Below are 8,355 nucleotides of genomic sequence, written 5' to 3'. Positions count from 1 at the left end.
GTAAAACAGCCCACTGATGAGGTGTGGTGTGGTGTAATCTTAATTTTGTATCTTTTTTGAAGATAAATTGTATATATTGAATAAAGTGACTCTGATCATGTTTACTTTGCTGTGAATTAAAGCAACTTATTAAGCAATTCATATCAAGCATAGACTCACCAAATAAAAATATAATACTGCGGATGCTAGAAATCTGAAATAAAAACGATAAGTGCTGGAAATACTCAGCAGATCTGGCAGCATCTGTGAAGAGAGAAGCAGAGTTAATGTTTCAAGTCTGTGACTTGCTGTTTTTATAGACTCGCCAAATGTTCATTCGCCTGCCTCTTATTGAAGGTCAGAAGGGGACATTACTATCATAATCCATGGTTAAGCAATCGAGCATGTAAATGATGGGTAGTGTGAGTCAATTTCCATAAACATGAAACACACAGGCTGCTTACAGGAGTAACTGACACTAACAACCTGAAAAGAAATCTAAGGCAAACCTGAATTTGTAACAGGATGTTACACTGCAAGCATTTGACACTTGGAACACTGGGGGCCTTAGCTCAGAAAGCACTTAATAGTTGAACAATCACTGATCTGTCCACATTGCCCTCCATTCATACACAAACACGGTCCTTGAAGTCCACAACCTTATTGTGGATGATTCCATTCACATTCTCACTTTGATTGAAATTTAGCTGATGGATAACAACACCTTGTACCTTCTTGAAGCCTCCCCAACTGTCCATAGTTTATCACTGCTCCCACACAAACTACTGCAGTAGCAGTGTGGCCCTTATCACCAAATGACTCTATTCCTCCTATACTTTCTCCACCTTCAAGCACCTCATCATGTTCCACCCCCTCGCCTTTCCTTTAAAATTCCTTTTGCCTACCTCCACCCCTAAGCCTCACCTTAAGTTTTTCATTGAGATATCCTCCATTGTCTTCTCTTATTATAGAGAGAAGAAGGAGAGAGAGAGAGGAGGCATTGAGTATATCCTCATCTCCAGCTGTTAAAAAAAACATCCCCATGCCCTTTTCCCTCTAATTTCAGTGCCCTCCTGTCTTTCCTAAACCTTTCTCTCTGGATAAACTCTCGTACCAATATTAACAGCCACACTGTTATTTTGCATGGTTTCTCCACTCTAATGTATTAGACAAAGCCATCTCGGACCACTTTCTTGCCTCCATGTCCACCATGTTCCACTACCCTCTTCAAACCCCACTTTCACCTAATGGTAGCATAGTGATTATGTTACAAGACTAATAATCCAGAGACCTATCCTAATGATCTGTAGATCTCAGTTCAAATCCTGCCAGACTTTAAATTCAGTTAATTAAATAAATCTGGAATAAAAAGTTGGTATCAATAATAATGACCATAAAGTTACTACATTCTTGTAAAAACCCATCTGGTTCACTAATGTCTTTTAGGGAAGGAAATTTGCTGTCCTTATCTGGTCTAGCCTATAGGTACTCCAGATCCACAGCAATGTGTTTGACTCTTAATTGCCATTTGAAATGGCCTACTAAGTCAATCAGTTGCCCAGAAGGTGGGTCACCAACAGCTCATAAACAGCAATCAGGGATGGGCAACAAATATTGTAGGTAAGTTGAGGATGCTGAGCAGAAATGAGGATGACCATTATGACCTTGTTTAGGACCATTTCAGTGCTGGGGTGGATGTGGAAACCTGATTGGAGAGATTCAAAAGGTGAAAAGATGGGCATAGATTTGAGGTGCAAAAAAGTTCAAGGACTTTAGAGAGTAACAGAAGATGGAAGAAGGGCAAATCATTTGTAAAGACAAAGGAATTTAGGGTGCTGTTTTAAGTGGGGGGGGGGGGGTTGCTGATGATGGCAGCTCTGAAAAAGAGGGAAACAGTACCTCAGCAGAGGAAATTACTTACAATGTCCGCTGGCTTGAAGGCCAGGAAGAGAAATTGAGTGATCAGCAATTTAGTGGAAATAGGTTGTAGGTCTCATGGATGAGAAGAAGGTCTGAATAGATTTGAGAGAAGATAGAGAGATGCAGGTTCAGGGCTAGGACAAGGCAGAGCCTGGGGATAGATTTGGCTTGGTGGACAAAGAAAAGATGGGAAAGTAATTAATTAATAAATCTGGACTAAAATGCTAGTCTCATTAATAATCATGAAACTACCAGATTGTTGTGAAAAAAAAATCTGGTTCACTTCGGGGGCAGAAATCTGCCATCCTTACCCAGTCTGGCCTACATGTGACTCCAGACCCACAGCAATTTGGTTGATTCTTAACTGCTCTCTGAAATGGTTTAGCAAGCTGCAAAAAAGTCAAATAAGAATAAAACTGGATGGACCACCTGGCATCAACCTAAGCACTGGAAATGATAAAGGCATACCCTGTGAAGTCCTCCTGACTAACATTTGGAGACTTGAGCCAAAATTGGGATGGTTGAGCCACAGACTATTCAAGCAACAGCCTGACATAGTCCTACTCACAGAATCATACCTTACAAGCAATGTCCCAGACACCTATACAGTCGGGAGGGAGTGACCCTGGGAGTCCTCAACATTGACTTCAGGTCCCATGAAGTCTCATGGCATCATGTCAAACATGAACAAGGAAACTTCCAGTTGATTACCACCTACCCTCAGCTGATGAATCAGTTCTCCTCCATGTTGAACACCACTTGAAAGAAGCACTGAGGGTAGCAAGGGCAGATAATGGGTCAGCTTCAACACTTATACTGATGCCACCCAGCTCTATCTCTTCACAATCTTTCACAACTCGTTCAGTGCCTCTACATTGTCAGATTGGTTGTCTGAAACTTCCTTCAGTCAAACATTAGGAAGACCAAAGCCATCACAGTTGGCTCCTGTCACAAACTCTGTACATTTGCCATCAATTGCATACTTTTTATGGAACATGAGATTCTCACAATCTCAGTGTTTCGAAACCTCTGCAACACCATCTGCAATTTGCTTCAGCACTTCTCCTGCCAAACCCCTCAACCATGCCTTTGTCATCTCCAGACTTGACTATTCCAATGCTCCCCATGCTGGCCTCCAATCCTCCACTCTCCATGAACTTCAGCTCAGTTAAAATCTGCTGCCTGTATCCAACCCTGCATTGCCCCATGCACCTATCCCCCTGTCCTCGCTGACCTACTTGGTCCCCCTTCATGGTCTTACCCCTCTATCTATGTAACCTCCTTAAGCACTGCAATCTCCCATAGCACTCTTTCTTTCTCTTGTATCATGTACATCCCCATCCCTTCTCTCCACGATTGACAGTGATGTTTTCAGCATGCTAGGCCACAAGCTCTAAATTCCAGCCCTAAATCTTTTCTAATTCCCTCTGCTCCTTTAACATCTATTTGACCAACATTTTGGTCACCCTACCTAATATCTTTCATTTGTTTATTTTTTTTTAATTATGTTTCTGTGAAACGCCCTTTCTTTGCTACATTACAGATGTTATATAATTTCAAGTTGTACATGTACATAGCCCTCCTCCTGCTTAATAGATTTAAAATCAAATTGTGCAAGATTTGGAGTGAGTTGATTATCTACCTGACTGAAACCAGTGTGAATAACACATTGAATATCTGTTAATCCTTAATACAATGGCAAATTTGAGCTATCCCTAATCTCAGCCAAACTGATACTCAGAAATGAACAGATTCCAAACAGTGTCAGCAAAAACAAGAAACAATGCAGAATTTGTTTCCAGATCTCGGCCATCAAACTCAACATTAGGAAAAGGTTGTAAGTGAGTTCCTAGCATAAACTAATTGGAGTAACTGATTACAACATTGTATTAATATGCAGAGTGGACTACATTTTTGTGTTACAGGATTCCAATGCATCACACTAGTTTATGGAGATTTGCAAGTCTTCCATTCCTGATCTGTTTGCAGAAAGGAGTCCAGTTCCTCTAGGCTTTGCAACAGAGAAGCTTCTATTTCCAAATGCAGGCACAGAAATATAACAGCAAGCCTACATGATATAATGGATTGTCATTTTTGACACAGCATATTATGATTTATTATTCAATAGAATAGTCATTGCAAAAGGGACTGAGTGATACAATAGATTAGTAAATTGTCCTTTCATCTTTTATTGCCTGATTGAAATGAAGCCCAAGTTGACAGGATGAAAGTCTCTTCCTCCTCTGGCTATAAGGGTTCTATATAAAGCGAAGGTAGAAAATACCACTGGTAATAATAGTATGTGGATGCTGAATATTTTTATATCACATGCCTCTCTCTGTTTTTTTAACTGGTGAAGTTAATCTATTTAAAATGCATTAAGCATTCCTGAGTAATTTTTAGCCTGAAGACTTGATGGATATTGTCACTTGGAGGCATGCAAACATAGTTTGGTAGAACTATAAGTAACTTTGCAAATATCTATCAATATAATCTTATCATTTCCAACTTGATAAAAGTTTAGGCTGGGAGGAGATACTGTTAATTTGAATGATACCGATTATAAGCTTCATTAATATCTTGGAGTTTCTGCCTAATTGCTATCCAGAAAATCAGGATGGCATTTTTGAATGTTCTTTTATTAGGTCTTCTCAAATCTTTTGGGATGATGAGGAGACTTCATGATAAGGTCAGTTGTATGTAGGCTATTGGGAGGTTCAAACTCAATGGCCATTTCTCCTGTTTTTTTTCCCATTATACAAGTGCTTCTGTTTAATTGCAGCTTCCTTACATACTAACCCAGCATTAATCTCTGACGTGTGTCTAATGTGGACACTAGAGGGGTCAGATTGATCTCAGCCATATTTTTAACAGATACTTTGCTTTGTTCTAAATTACATGGGTTAACAAATGAATTAAATTGAGCCTAGAGATATTCCACAAGAGATATTACAAATACCACTGAGAGCATTCTCTCCCCCCAAAGACACACACAAAGTCAGCTCTATTTAGCTGCACATTGTTGTCTTCATAGCCTGTTCATTGTATGATTACCAAATCACACTTCAAGTGGTGGCTGCAGACACTTGGATATAGTTGCCTCTTAGTTTGAACTAGAAAAATAAGTGGGCAATGAGCTTTCTTATCCACACACCAGGTACAAGAGATGCACAAATCGAATGTAAGCAGGCAATGGGTGAACTCGCAATCCAAAAATATCTTCACAAGTATTACCACATATATCTACCCATGGAATTTTTACATACTGAAAATGTAGCCTTGCATTATGTGTTTAAACTATCACAGGCATCACACTGCCTGACTGCTGTGTTCTGAATTTTGACAACAATGTTTTCTCACATGCAATCTTACTTCAATGGTAATAAAAATCGGGAGAGATGTAAAATGGGCTGCCGACTCGCTAGCATCCGTTTTACACTATTGCATAAAGCCAAGATCTACCCCAATCTTCCTTAATACCAAAAAGACATCAGCATATTGAATAAGGTGAAATTGGACCCATCAGTTAAGAGACTGTTTAGAGCAAATGAGAAAATCATAGCAAATGGAAGAAGAAACTTTCAACTAGATTTGAACTGAGTTCCCAGAGGTTAAAAGCCCACATCCAATGTACTGCACTACTCAGTCCCCTGAAGGAATTGCTCTTTTATTATTTATATTGTAAAAATTGCATGGTATTTAATTGAAGGTGTACAACTTCAATCAAAGAAAAATTAACATTAAAACAGCTAATCTGAGAGTTTTCCAATTAAACGCTGGAATGAACCAGATGGTGCAATAAGAGACTTGCCATGATTTGAGGTCACCGTCAAGTGGGCAGAACTCTATATGTGTGTTTAATTCAGAAAGAGAAATGAAAATTTTCTCTGTCAAATAATTAAGGAGCTCTTATTCTCTTTCATGCCTGTGTTGCTGGGCCTCTGTTTATCAGATGAACATTTATTTTTTTCAACAGTAACCATCCTGAAGATCAAAGTGAAGGAGCAGGTCCATTACATGCATTAGGCAGAGATATGGGGACAAATAGAAGCCTGAAAAGAGGGAACAAAAAGAAAATGTGAGGTTGTCAGTAGACACACTTAACTCAAAGCATTTTATACTCTATTGCTTTTCTTTTTATTTTATTTTCAGTTTAGCCTATATTTCCAGATTCTAAGTCGGACAGCTCGCAATTGAACCACACTTTGACTATCCTGCATTTGCCAAATGCATCTTCAAATAAAGTCTTTTAATCCAAAATTACATTTAAAATCAGAAAAAAACTATTTTTGTCTGTATGTTTTAAGGCTATAATGTTAAGCTAAAAGGCCTTATTTTGAGTCAGCATTCTACATTGTGTTATTAATGCAGCTTTACTGAACTGAGTATGTTTTGAGGTACAGTAGTACCATTTTGATGCAGCATCAATTGACTTTAGTACTTTTATCTAGTCTTAGTCTTCAACTTTGTTAATGTCAAATGGTAAAATATGGATGAGCATTTCATCACATTTAATCCAAAATTCTCCAGTACGATGCCACAGTATTGTCTCCCAGTCTGCACATTATTTTAATGCTTTGATCTATCTGGTCTCAGTTCTTCCAGGGTAAACATTGGGAAAGGGCATATGTTCACTCAAAAAAAGTTTCTCAATGTTTCCATTTTTCTCAACAATAGGATTTAAGTATAAGATTGAACGATGTTTCAAGATGTGCTGAATTTGTATTTTCTATCATCATTAACATTACCTTGGGCAACAATAATGTTTACATTTTTCAGTGCTGCTAACATAGTAAAATGCTCCATTTTCCTTTACAGAGGTGATAATGGACAAAGAGCAACAGCACAAGAAAAGTTGGGGAGATGATCAAAGACACAATTAATGAGATAGAATTGAAATAAAGTTATGTGCAATGTAAATTTCAAAGTTGGTTAACTGAATTCCTTACTTTGTTTGTGTTAATAATTCATCAATAACTAAGTTTGTAGCTGCTATAGATTGTGCCCTAATTATATAGCTTTGTTGGCTTTTGTGGGACGTATTAAACTTCAAAGTAACAAGCTAAAATCTAGCGAGGTTTTCACTTAAATGGTTGCTAAAGACAACAGATCAGACATTCGGTATGAACTAGGTGTCTTTGGTTTGGTGTGGATTTCGAACCCAGTTCTTCAGTTATTCTACTATCCAGAGTCAATGACCATTTACTCTGATGTTCAGGTTGGGCTGTTTCATGTGACAGTTTTCTACAGGGCTGCAAACATGCAACTTTATAGACTCAATAAAGAAAAGTCAGAAACAACAAAGAGAAAACACGTTACTTCAACATCTTGCTCCTCCTCCTTTGCCACTGATTTCCTAATTTTCTATTGAGCTGGATTGAGAATTGAGAACAGTAAATATTGGGAGTACTCAGCAGGTCTGGTAATATCTGTGGAGAGAGAAACAGTTTTAATGTCTCAGGTCAGTGACCTTTCATCAGAACTGGAAAAAGTTAGGAATGTAGTAGGTTTAGAACAAGTGAAAGAAGAACAAAAGGAAAGATCTGTAATAGGGTGGAGGGCAGGATTTTATTTGAAACACTAATTTTATTTTTAACACAAATTTTTTATTACTGGCTCCTTTGATTATTGACATTTACCGGAAGAGTTTTAAAGTTGGTTTAGAGGGACAATAATTGGACTGGATTCTTATTCCTGTTCCTTTATCTCAGGGCTCTGGTTAGGCTGCGATAATGGGATCTAATCATCAACTGCAGAAAACTGCCAGAATTGCTGAATTCTGCACAAGCCCCACATTATTGCAGTGCTCATTGAATAAAATGGATTAGCCACCAGATCAATACTCAAATTAAAAACATACAGCTGCTACTCCATGCTCTTCTGCTTTAGGAGAATTGCTGAAGAGCATTTGAGTATTTAACCATTTAATTTTATTCTGTCAACACCACTAAAATGAACAAAGTGCAGATTAAGGTAGATGCATCAACATAAACTGATGTGAACCCATTTGAAAGGAAGGCTTGTATTTCTATAGTGCCTTTCATGACCTCAGTCTAGGAAATACAGTTGAAAGTGTAGTCACTGTTGTAATGTAGGAAAAATCAACAGCCAATTTGCACACAGCAAGCTCCCAAAAACAATACTGTGATAATGACCAAATAATCTTTCGTGTTTTCGTAAGCAATGTTGAGGGCTAAATATTGACCAGGATATCAGGTAGAAGTCACCTGCTCCTCCTTGAAGTAATTCAATGGGATAATTGAGAGGGCAGATAGGGCCTTCGTTTAATGTGTCACCAAAAAAACAGCACTCCAACTATGCAGTTCTCCCTCAGTACTGCAATGAACAGTCAGCATGAATTATATGCTCAATTCTCCTGGAAGTGGAACTTGAAACCACAACCTTCTGACTCAGAGGTGAGAATGCTACCAACTGAGGACCAGCTGACACTTGTAC

Source organism: Heterodontus francisci, chromosome 22, assembly GCF_036365525.1.
Source record: "Heterodontus francisci isolate sHetFra1 chromosome 22, sHetFra1.hap1, whole genome shotgun sequence".
Lineage (NCBI taxonomy): Eukaryota > Metazoa > Chordata > Chondrichthyes > Heterodontiformes > Heterodontidae > Heterodontus > Heterodontus francisci.
The sequence above is the reverse complement of the archived record's forward strand: the minus strand, read 5'-3'. Positions refer to the sequence as shown.